At 39.1% G+C, this 11,176-nt stretch overlaps 1 pseudogene; it reads right to left on the bottom strand.

Moving 5' to 3' along the window:
- Window positions 1-1,186: 1,186 nt before the first annotated feature.
- On the bottom strand, window positions 1,187-1,942 carry LOC101702197 (uncharacterized; annotated as a pseudogene).
- Window positions 1,943-11,176: the final 9,234 nt, after the last annotated feature.

Here is an 11,176-nt window from a genome sequence, read left to right as displayed (position 1 = left end):
CTTGGGAAAAACTATAGTATTTCCTTCTATCAAATCAGGAGCTAGGGATGTCCCTATCTTTTTCTTGATAAATAGTTGACAATTTAAAATAACTGAAGGGCTTAATTCTCATCTTTATTTGGACCTTTAAGAATACACTTCTGAAAATGGTTTCTAGTTTAATCTGTCTGGTTGGTAGGCCAGTGGAGGTCTTGTATAGGGACTGTTTGGTTTCTAGTAGGAACCAGCTGTTCTTTTGACCAGGCAAAATCTTGGATGAGTGGTAGATCCCTGATCTACATATAATTTTTATACTTTACATTTAATTTTTATACTTTACATTTCAGAAGAAGGTGGGGGAGGCCAGGCAGTGTGCCCCTGAGAGGGCAGTGTCTGAAGCTGTGCGTGTGAAGGCAAAGGTGCAGTGGAAACCCCAGAAGTTTGGAGAAGCCAGGAGTATGGATTGCCTGAGGAAAACTGTAAAGAGGGAGCAGAGTGGGCCCAAGAGAGAAGCTATGGGAGCTATAACCACCAGCACAGAGCTGAGAACCTAGGCATAGTCTTGTTACTAGGGGCACGTACAAGGATACCACTCTAACCCAGTTAATCCAGTTCCTACCGGTGATAACAATTTAACAAAAAATAGAAAAAGGAGAGAGTGTGTACCCATAGGACACTTCTGTGTCTAAGTGTGACCACTATTGGTGGCTCCTTTGCACTATAGGTTGCCTCTCCAAAATCTGTCCCAGAACATCCTGCTGCCAAGAGCATACCAAAGGAGCACACCTCAGAGCTCCCAAAGCAAAAGACATCTTTTTTTGTCAAGGCGGAAGCAGGTGCCAGATTACAGGGACAGGATGTCCACAGCAACTGCCACTGGTCAGCTCTGGGCAATGGTAATGCCACAGCTCCTCTCCCGGACATGTGCCCTAACCTGAGACATGAGCAGATCTGCCAAAAGTAGCCATGGAGTGACAACATGCGTCCTCATTGCCTTATGAAATTATGGCTTTCATTTCAACGCAGACTACAGGCTTAGGACTACTAAACTGGAACCAAGTGCAGCCAGCCATTACTATTCTCCTCAAAGAGAAGAGGCAAATTCCAGAAATACTAGGTAAAGTCTACTAAAATCCAACTCTAGGGCTGGATCCACTTCACCAGACTGTGGCACAGGGTAGAGAATAGCACACATGCCAAGTCACCCTCAATCCCCTTTGGTGCACAGGCAGAAGATTTCATGGTCCATGGGCATGTACTTCTCAATCTGAACCCCTCTACCAGGCTCCGTACCTTCCAAGTCATCAATGGTCTTTTCCAGTTTGGCTACTGATCTCTCAGCAAACTCAGCATAAGTCTCCACCTCCTTGAGTTTATCAGTAAGAATTTTATCTCTTCCTCATATTTGTCTTCTTTTGGGGAGTACTTTTCTTCAGCAGCACTCAGACACTTCAGGTTATGGTCCATCAGGTTGATCTGCTCATCCATCTCCCGGCAACAGGACTCTTCCAGCTTAGCTCGTTCCTCTGTGCATTCCAAGTCTCCTTCAACAGATAGTCTCCTTCAACTTACGAGCCACCTCTTCATACTTCTTATCTGCCTCTCCTCCAATGTGTTGAGCTTCTTTAAGTTGGATTTCCCGGAGTGCCATCTTCTCTTCATCTTTTAGGGCCCAGTTTTCAATAACCTCCATACCTCTCTCACTGTTAGCGGCAGCTTTCTCAGCTTCCTCCAGCTTTTGCAAGGCAGTGGCCAGGCACTCCTGTGCATGGTCCAGCTTCTCTTCAACCAGCTGGATCCTATGGTTCAAGGAGGCCACCTCTGCCTCAGCCTGTTCCCGAGCCCACCTTTCTCCCTCCACCCGCTGCTGGAGGTGTTCAGCCCTCTCCTCTGCATCATCGGCTTGCTGCTGAAGAACCTGGATCTTGTGCTTCACCGCCTCCATGGTGGTGATCCCAGCCATAGTGCCCAACCAGCTGCCTCTGTCTCAGCCCCTGCCTCCTCGGTTCGGTGCTGTAGCTGCTTCTCACCTCTTTTGACCTTTTAAAACTAAGATATTATTTATCTCTAAATGTAGTAGCAGCTTGTAATGCTGCTTGTCTCTCACTAGAAGTCAATGTGTGATTTAAGAGTAACATTATATCTTTCTAATCTAGTTTCTAGGAATGAGCAAGTCTTCTAAAGACCTCAAAAAACTCATTAGTGTTGTCTGAAGACTTTTTTAGGTCTGGTTTGATCTGTCTTGGGTCACTGAGAGGTGAGGACATATAAACATGAGTAGTCCCATATTTGCCATTTATTTCCTGTAAGAGATTTTCAACAAATTAGCTAAGGATGGATATAGCCCCATAGAAGCCTTAATTATGGCTAGCTTAGAAGCCTCACACTCAGCCCCTAAGGACAAGGAGGGGAAGCCTCAGGATCAGTAATAGTGGCAAGGCTTTGATAAAGGTTGGAAACTTTATTCTCAGGTTTAGTAACAGTAGGTGGGGTTTTGACTAAGGTAGCCTTGGAAACCTTGCCCTCAGGTTCCAAAAGGCAAAGGGGTCAGGGCTGTGATAGGGGGCCAGAGGTGTCTGGCTTTCCTGTGGCTTACATTCTTATTTTGAACACAAGCAAGGATTATTTCTTAATGCAAAGAAATCTGAACATAAGGCAATTTTGACCATTTTTCTCTCTCTTAGAGTACAATTTTAATTGTGAAACAGCATCACCATCAATACTTCCCTCTGTATTCTATTTTGGCTCTAGAGGCTAGGCATACCATTGCCACTTTGACATTGAATCCCCCAGAGAAAGAATGGCATCCCTGTACTTTCTGCTTGCTTTCTATACCCTTGAGACATATTACAAGTTGATTCCACTCCATAGTTGGTGTCTGCTGTTTGGACAGAGACATAGAACATAGAATTGAGGTGAGAAGGTATAAGGGGGGGAAAATAGGATAAAATAAAATTTATTTTTAAAAAAGAAGATAAAATCAGACTGGACTGTCTACCTCTTTACCAACGCATGATATCATCTTTCCAGGAGACTCCTGTTCCTACCCCTGTAGGTACTCCTAAAGCACACATTACAGTTGATTTTAGCCATAACAATCATGTTTAGAGAAAGAAACATTGCTAGCAAAACCAGTAATCAAGAGATCAACCCATTCTAGTTTTTTTTTTTTTTAAGAAACTGAGGTAAATAGGTCAATGGTCAAATTAAAGCACTTTTTGCCTGCAAAAGAGATCACCTCTAAAGACAGGTAGAGTCAAGCATATGACTCAGAGAGATCCTGCCTTCATCCCTAGGGTGGAGAGGCCTCTGAGACATTCCCATTGTCTATTTAGTCACCTAGGCAAACTTCATTAATAGCAAGATAAAGCTACAAATCATTTAAAGTCCATGTTTAATCATTAAGTATCTGAAACTCACAGGTTAAACTAATGTTCATCGCCTAGCAACCACAATTCACATGCTAGCAAAGGCACATCTATCAGTTCTCTATGCACACATGGAAAGAGAAAGGCTAAGATCCCCTCCCCCCTTTTTTTGGTACCAAGGATTGAACTCGGGACCTTGTGCTTTCGAGGCAGGTGCCGGAACCACTGAGCTAAATCCCCAGCCCAAGATCCCCTTTTAATTCTAGTTAGCATGCTATTTTTCCCCCTTGTAAGACAAAACAGTAGTTCCAAGTTGCCTTAGCCTGAATTCCTGGAAGGAGGGGTGGTCTGACTACAAGGGATTCTAAAGTCAACTCCTAACAAGTTGGAGAAAAATTTAAGGGGAGTTTCTAACTCACTAGCAGAGAGAAAAAGTCCAAATAAAAGTATAAGGGACTTAAACCCCCCACACACAAATCCCCACATAGTATTTTACAAATCTACAGTCAAAGTTTTTTTTTACAGTCAAAGTTTTAAAGTCCACAACTCACTAGCAAAAGTAGTTTTTCCCTACACACATAAATGATGAAAACCAGACCTAGAAGGGGAGAGAGAGAAAGTTGGGATTTTTCTCTTAAACTTATTAGAGATTTTTTTTCTTCCTTTAATTTTACATGCCTCTATAAGGTAAGTGTATAGTGGCAGGGAAAGACCAGAAATGAGCCAGGAAAAGGAAGTCTTTTTTTTCCTATGCTCACAGGGAGCATGGGAAACTTTAGACAGCTTGCTCATGTGTCATCAATCTCAGCCTGGAAAGGTGAGAATGGGGACTCTCAAGAACTAAGATTGCCTCTTTACCAGTGGAAGATCAGACCAGAAAAGAAAGTCTGAGGCAGAACAGGCCCAACATTTTCTCTAGAGTATAGAGAGGGATTGAACTGGAACATCTCAGTGAAACCTGTCCCCCAAGTCTTAAGAATGGCCACTGACCTGTCATCTTTTAACTGGTAGGTGGGGTCCCCTTGTGGTTTTTTTGGTACTAGAGATCAAACTCAGGACCTTGTGCTTTCGTGGCAGGTGGTGGAACCACTGAGCTAAATTCCAGGCCCCCTGTTATTTATTAATAGGCATGTATGTTTCTTAAATATAAACTAGATTTCATAAAAACACCCGTTCTACATTTTTAAAGTTTACTTGTAGTTACCATTAAAGTTCACTAGGTGGCGCTCTAATGCTATCTTTTTCCCTAGTGCTGTGGTCTAACAAAACAAGGACTGTAACTCCATCAGCTAAGTTTAAATGCAACATATACAAAATGAGAATAAAATGTAATTTTAACAAAAGACAATGCATCATAAGAGAAACAGGCAATTTGCAAAAATTTAAGACATACTGTTGTGGCAAATCGGGAGTTGAAATGATCTTACAGAGACCAGGAGAGTTGGATAAAATAAGAAAGATGTTTATTGCCAGGCAATAGCCAGTCTCAGGAAATGAGTCCTTATAGACTGACCCCGAGTTAAGACAGTTTCTCTTTTATATACCTTTTACAGAGTAAGAAGTTCAAGTAGTGATTACACAGCTGCATGGCAAAGCAGCAAGGCTTTAAGGTTGGGGGCTTACATAAACAATTTCAAGGGGCCGGGGATTTAGCTCAGTGGTTCTGACTGCAAGTGCAAGGTCCCAAGTTTAATCCCAGGTACAAAAAAAAAAAAACCAAAACAATTTCAAGGCTGTTTCCTCATCTGTCTGGGAACAGGCTGTCTCACATGAGGGGAAAGGTCACCCAGTATTTTTTAAAACAGGGACAGGTTGAACACAGATGGGGTCTTTGCGATAGCCTACACAGAGCACAAAACAACATATTTTTGCTATATTGTTATTTTAAGCTGACATACAGTTCATTGACAGATGTGCTACAGTAATTATTCATTTTGTTTGGCAGCTCTTTCCACTTCAATACAACTTAAAATTTAAGTCAATTTTGAAACAAAAGCCAGAAATCTATGAAACAAAGGCTAGAATTTATGAAACAAAAAAAGAACCAATGAAACAAAAGGCCACAGTCTAGGAAACAAAAAGAATCTAAAAAACAAGAACCAGAATTTATGAAACAAAAAGTTAGAATCTATAAAGCAAACAGACCAGAAAGCTAGAATCTATGAAACAAAAGCAAACTCTTACCTCATCCAATGATCTCAGTGGGACCTCCGAATGATATAGGAATCAAGTAATCCAAATAAGCAAAATAATACAAACAAGGGAACTACCATAACTCTCAATCTGCTAGATATCTGAAACCCTGAATTTGTGTTCTCTAAAATCAAAGAATGAATTCTAGGAACAACAGATGTTAAGAGTAGGAAGAATTTATTGGGAGAAAGATAGCTTCTGACCAAGAGAGAAAGGGTACCAAAAACTAGGTTGCCCACCCACTCCACTTCTCAAAGGTGTTTTATGGGGCAAAGCCACAAAGTGAGGTGGGTACAAAGTGGGACAAAACAGTGGAAAATCACAAAGTAGACATGAGGTGGGACAAAACCATGATCAACCAGTAAGATTACAAATATAGTCACCCAATTAATATTGATTAAATGGAGATCAAATGGGGAAGCTAGTCACATAGCAAGCTTACATGGATTTCCTGGAAGGAAAGGGCTAGCTAGGGATGTTTTGGACCCCAACTGAGGCGATTGATGTCTATTTAAAATATCAATCATTGCTATTTATCCCTAGGGGGAGTATGTGGGTATAGTAGTTTCTGTTTTTTTAATGTTAACCTTCAGTGAATGTGCCTGAATTGTTTTCTATGTTAAGGGCCCAGCCCTGCCCAATGGTCTTATAATATTTTCTAACTAACTCAGCTATCTACAATACATACATGTGTGGATGCATTCTTGAGCTCTCTCATTCCACAGGACTGACCTTCAGCCAATGTCACAGTCTCCATAACTATAGTTTATCATAGCCTCTACACTTTTCAATTAGGTTGTCACAAAAATACTGTTGGTTCATGATTTTGGTTGTGATCATGTGGAATTTATAGATCAATCCAGGGAAAACTGATTACAGTGTCATGATAAATATTGAATGTGATCACATATTTTTTCTGCATCTAGAGAAATGAGTGGGAATTTTCTATTTGATTTATTAGCAGGACATTTAACTTTTATTAATTTGCTAATGAAAACCATCCCTATGAAAAATCTAACTTTGTCATGACATATTATATATTAAAAAATATTTTTTGTGGTAGGGATTGAACTCAGGGCATTTTTACAGAGCTACAGTTCCAAGTTCTCTTTTAATGTTTTTGAAACAAGGTCTTACTAAGTTGCTAAGTTGCTCAGGCTAAGCTCAAACTTGTGATCCTCCTGCTTTGTCCTCCCAGAGTGCTGAGATTACAGGCATGTGCCATCATGCCCAGTTCATGCACAGGTTTTGTGTGAACATGCGTATTCCTTCCCTTAGTGTAAAAACCCACAAGTGGCTATATGGTAAGTATACATTTACCTCTATAAGAAACTGCCAGATTATTTTTCAGAGTCGCTGCATCATTTTTTCAGTTCCCACTAGCAATGTCCCAGTCCTTTTGTTCTTATGTGTAGATTTTTTTTTTATCAAGGCTAGTTGGAGTCCTATATGCCTTGCTTATCTGTATGTCAAATTCTTTTCCCTTGCTTGGGAAGTTTTCTGCCATCACTTCTGTAGAAAGTTTTTTATGTCATCTGCACTCTCTCCTATTTCTTCATTGACTCCAATCAGTCTTATATTATTTTTCTTTGCATCATCTAGCAGCTGCTGGATTGATTTCTCATGGTCCCTTAAAATTTTACAGAATTTTTTCTTTTCCTGGTCACTAATTGCAATCTTATCTTCTATATCTGAAATTCTGTCTTCACATTGGCTCATTCTGCTGCATAGACTTTCAATGGAGTTTTAATCTCCTGGAAATCTGTTTGCATCTGTTTTATGGATTCATTTTGTTTCCTATGTTGGCATTCCATCATGCTCCTCAACTCCTCTATTTTTTAATCTATATCCTCTCCAGATTTATTAATCATGTCTTGCACTATGGGCAAAATCTCTGCTGTTATCTGAGAAATTATTTCTGATTTCATTTTTTCCAGATCCTCTTTTGTTGCTAGTTCAGGGAGTCCAGGTGATTGAATATCAGAGTGTTCCATCTCTTTTCCCTTTGGGGTTGCTATAGGTGATCTGGAAGTCTGCTTCTGAGGCTTGTTTACCTGTTTTCTCATTTTGACTTGAGGGGGGTTATTCCTGGCACCTGTGCAGCTCACCTCCTCTGTGCTGGGAGCCACAGCCCACCTACCCAGAAGCCTTCTCTATGCAGGGAACCACGGCACGCCTACCCGGAAGCCTCCTCCTGCCTGGGAGCCATGGTGCACTGACCTGGCAGTCTCTTCTGGGCTGGGAGGACAGTCCTTTCATTCTTGTCAGACCATATTTCAGTATTTTTTATTTTAGCTATTCTAATAAGTATGTGGTGGTAGCTTATCGTCATTTTAATTTGCATTAGTGTTATTGCTGATGATGTTGAACATCTTTTCATCATGGACTTTTTTGTTATTCATATATCCTTTTTGGTGGCTTCCATTCAAGTCTTTTGCCAATTTTTAAATTGGGTTCCTTTTTTTCTTACTGTTAAGTTTTGAGAGTTCATTCTATTACCTGGATTGAAATGCTTTGTCAGATGTGTGATTTAGAATTATTTTTTCCCAGTATGTTATTTTCATAACCATCTTTCCCACAGAAGCTTTAAACTTGGTGTCATTCAACTGATTTCTTTTTCATTTTGTTTGGTTTTAGTTTTCTGGTTTTGTGGTGCTGGCAATTGAATCCCAGTCCTCATGCATGCTAGGCAGGTGCTCTACCACTGAGCTACAGTCTAGCCTGGGATTTTTTTAAATGGCAATCACAGTCTTTAAGTCACAAAGACTTTTCCCTAAGTTTTCTTCTTAACATTTTACAGTTTTACATTTAAGTCTACTATCCATTCTGAATTTTTATAAGGTATCAAGTTCAGTTTTCTTTTATTATCTTCTTTCTCTTTTTCTTTCTTTTTTGCATAAGGCATCCAGTTATTCCAACATTTGTTACCCTTTCTTCATAGAATTTGTACCTCTATGAAAAATGAATTGGCTAAGCCAGGTGTGATGGCACATTCCTGTGATCTCTGCACTCAGGCAGCTGAGGCAGGAGGATTCCCTCAAGCCAGCCTGGACTACATAGTGAGTGCCTCCCCAGCATTTATTATTGATGATTTGTGATGATCATTCTTTCTGGAGTAAGATGGAATCTCAATGTTGTTTTAATGATTATTTCTCTAATGGCCAGCAATGTTGGATATTTTTTCATATATTTATTGGCCCCTTGTCCTTCTTCTGAGAACTGTCTATTCATTTCAGTTGCCCACTTTTTGACTGGGTCTTTTATTTTGAGGGGATCTAATATTTTGAGTTCTTTATATATTCTAGGTGTTAGTCCTCTGTCCAAGGAATAGCCGGCAAAAATATTTTTTCCCATTCTATAGGTTGTTTCTTCGCTCTGTTGGTTGCTTCCTTTGCTGTCCAGAAGCTTTCTAATTTCATATGATCTCATCTGTTCACTCTCAGTATTATTTCTTGTGCCACTGGGATTCTGTTCAGAAAGTCCTTGCCTATGCCTATTTCAAGAGTTGTACCTATTTTATCTTACAGTAGACCAAGTGTTTCTACTTTAACATTTAGATCTTTGATCCATTTTGATTTTAGTTTAGTTTGGTAAGTGAGAGATATGGGTCTAGATTCAAACTTCGGTGTGTGGATATCATTTTCCCAGCATTATTTATTGAAGAGGCTATCTTTATTCCAGTATATGTTTTTGGCCCCTTTGCTGAAGTTCAAATAGCTGAATGTACCTGGGTTGTTTCTGCATCCCTTATTCTGTTCCACTGATCCCCATGTCTGTTTTTGTATCAATATCATACTGTTTTTATCACTGTAGCTTTGTAATATAACTTCAAATCTGGGATTCTGATCCTACCTGCTTTGCTTTTGTTACCCAGGATTGCTTTTACTATTTTGGGTCTCTTCAGGTTCTATATGAATTTAGGATCATTTTCTCTATGTCTGTGAGGAATGATATTGATATTTTGATTGAGATTGTGTTAAGTCTATATATCAGTTTTTATTTCACCATTTTTGCCTGCTGCCTTGATTTTTGTGTATTGACCATGTATCATGCAATTTTACCAAACTTACTTACTAATTCTAAAAAAAAGTTTTAAAGATCCCTTGAAAATTTCCATGTAGACAATCATTTCATCTGTAAATAGGAATACTTTTACTTCTTCCTTCCACAATATATGCCTTTTATTTCCCTTTCTTGCTTTGTTATCCTGGCTAGGAACTTCCAGTAAAATGCTGAACAGGAATCATAAGAGTTAACATCCTTAACTTGTTTCTGATCTTAGAGGGAGAGTCTGGATGGATGATTGGACCCTCAGCTACATTTGGGGGGGAACAATGAGGAATAAAAGGGACAAAGACAATTTTCAAGATATAAAGAGGGGACCTGGAGGAGATGTGCATCTAGTGGACAGACTTGAATAAAACTCCACACTTAGCCTGCTTTTATTAACGCAGGGGAAAGGGTAGCACATGTTTCATGGGACAGCAACTATAGAGAATGGGTGGAGAAGGCGTTAATTAACAAGGAATCAGATTTTCTCTATACCCAGACGCCTGTATTTTGACAACTGTCCTCAGCAGATGCTGTCTTACCTCAGGAGTGCTGGATTATTGGCATTCCATCCATAGTCATGGAAGCTTGCATCCTTCCTCATTCTTCCCTGTTCCCAAGGCAAGATAACACTGTCCTCCTGAGATCTGAGTTATGTAGCCTAGTCCCCAACAGGAGAGTGAGTATACAGTGCTTCACAATTAACTATGATTTTAGGCTTTTCAAAAATGTCTCAGAAAGTTCTGATCTGTTCCTAGCCACCCCCGTGCCATGAAGCAGGAATGTAACATGAGCCACATGTGTAATTTACATTTTTCTATTAGGAATGCTAAAAACCTGGTGAAGTTAACTTTAATACATATTTTATTTAGCCAAATATATCCAGATCATTATGATTTAAATAAATTTAGTGAGATGTTCAACATTCTTTTTCTTTTTAAAAAAATTATTAGTATATGTTTGCAGTACTTATTGTTTCCATTCATTATGGGAAATTAATATATATGTATATATATATACATATATATACATATATATGTACTTTTAATTCTTTTTCTTCCCCTTTCCCTCTAACACTCCCTTTTCCCAGCATCAAATTTATTTATAAGTCCTTATAAAGTTAATTATCATACATAGATTAACAGTCAGTCTAAAAGGCCAAAAAAATATAAAACATAATTTTACTGAGTCAAGGTACACTTTTAGATAATTGTCCATGTTTGATTACAATAGCTTTTTTCTCTGGGTTTTTTGTGTTTTGTTTTTTGTTTTTTGGTACAGGGATTGAACTGAGGACCTTGCACTTTTTTCTATATCCCTCTGGTCTTTTATTTTGCACTTTATTTATTTATTGTGATATGGAAAAGTTTTAGATAACTTAATAGATTGAATATTAAGGTAGTTGTAGAAGCAAAATAAGTAATGTGTTCTTTTAAAATTTGCTTTTCCTGTAACTCCTTGTTTAAGGTGAAGATTATCTGACTCTAACCAGTAACTTCATTAACCTAACAAAGTTACCAGGCCAGGGTGAATTTACAATGTATATGGCCTATCTTGTGTCTGTGACTTGTAAATAGGAACTGGAA

This window comes from Heterocephalus glaber, unplaced genomic scaffold (genome assembly GCF_053883595.1).
Source record: "Heterocephalus glaber isolate CG9 unplaced genomic scaffold, H.glaber_assembly_v1.0 deba00001481, whole genome shotgun sequence".
Taxonomy (NCBI): domain Eukaryota; kingdom Metazoa; phylum Chordata; class Mammalia; order Rodentia; family Bathyergidae; genus Heterocephalus; species Heterocephalus glaber.
The sequence above is the reverse complement of the archived record's forward strand: the minus strand, read 5'-3'. Positions and strand labels throughout refer to the sequence as shown.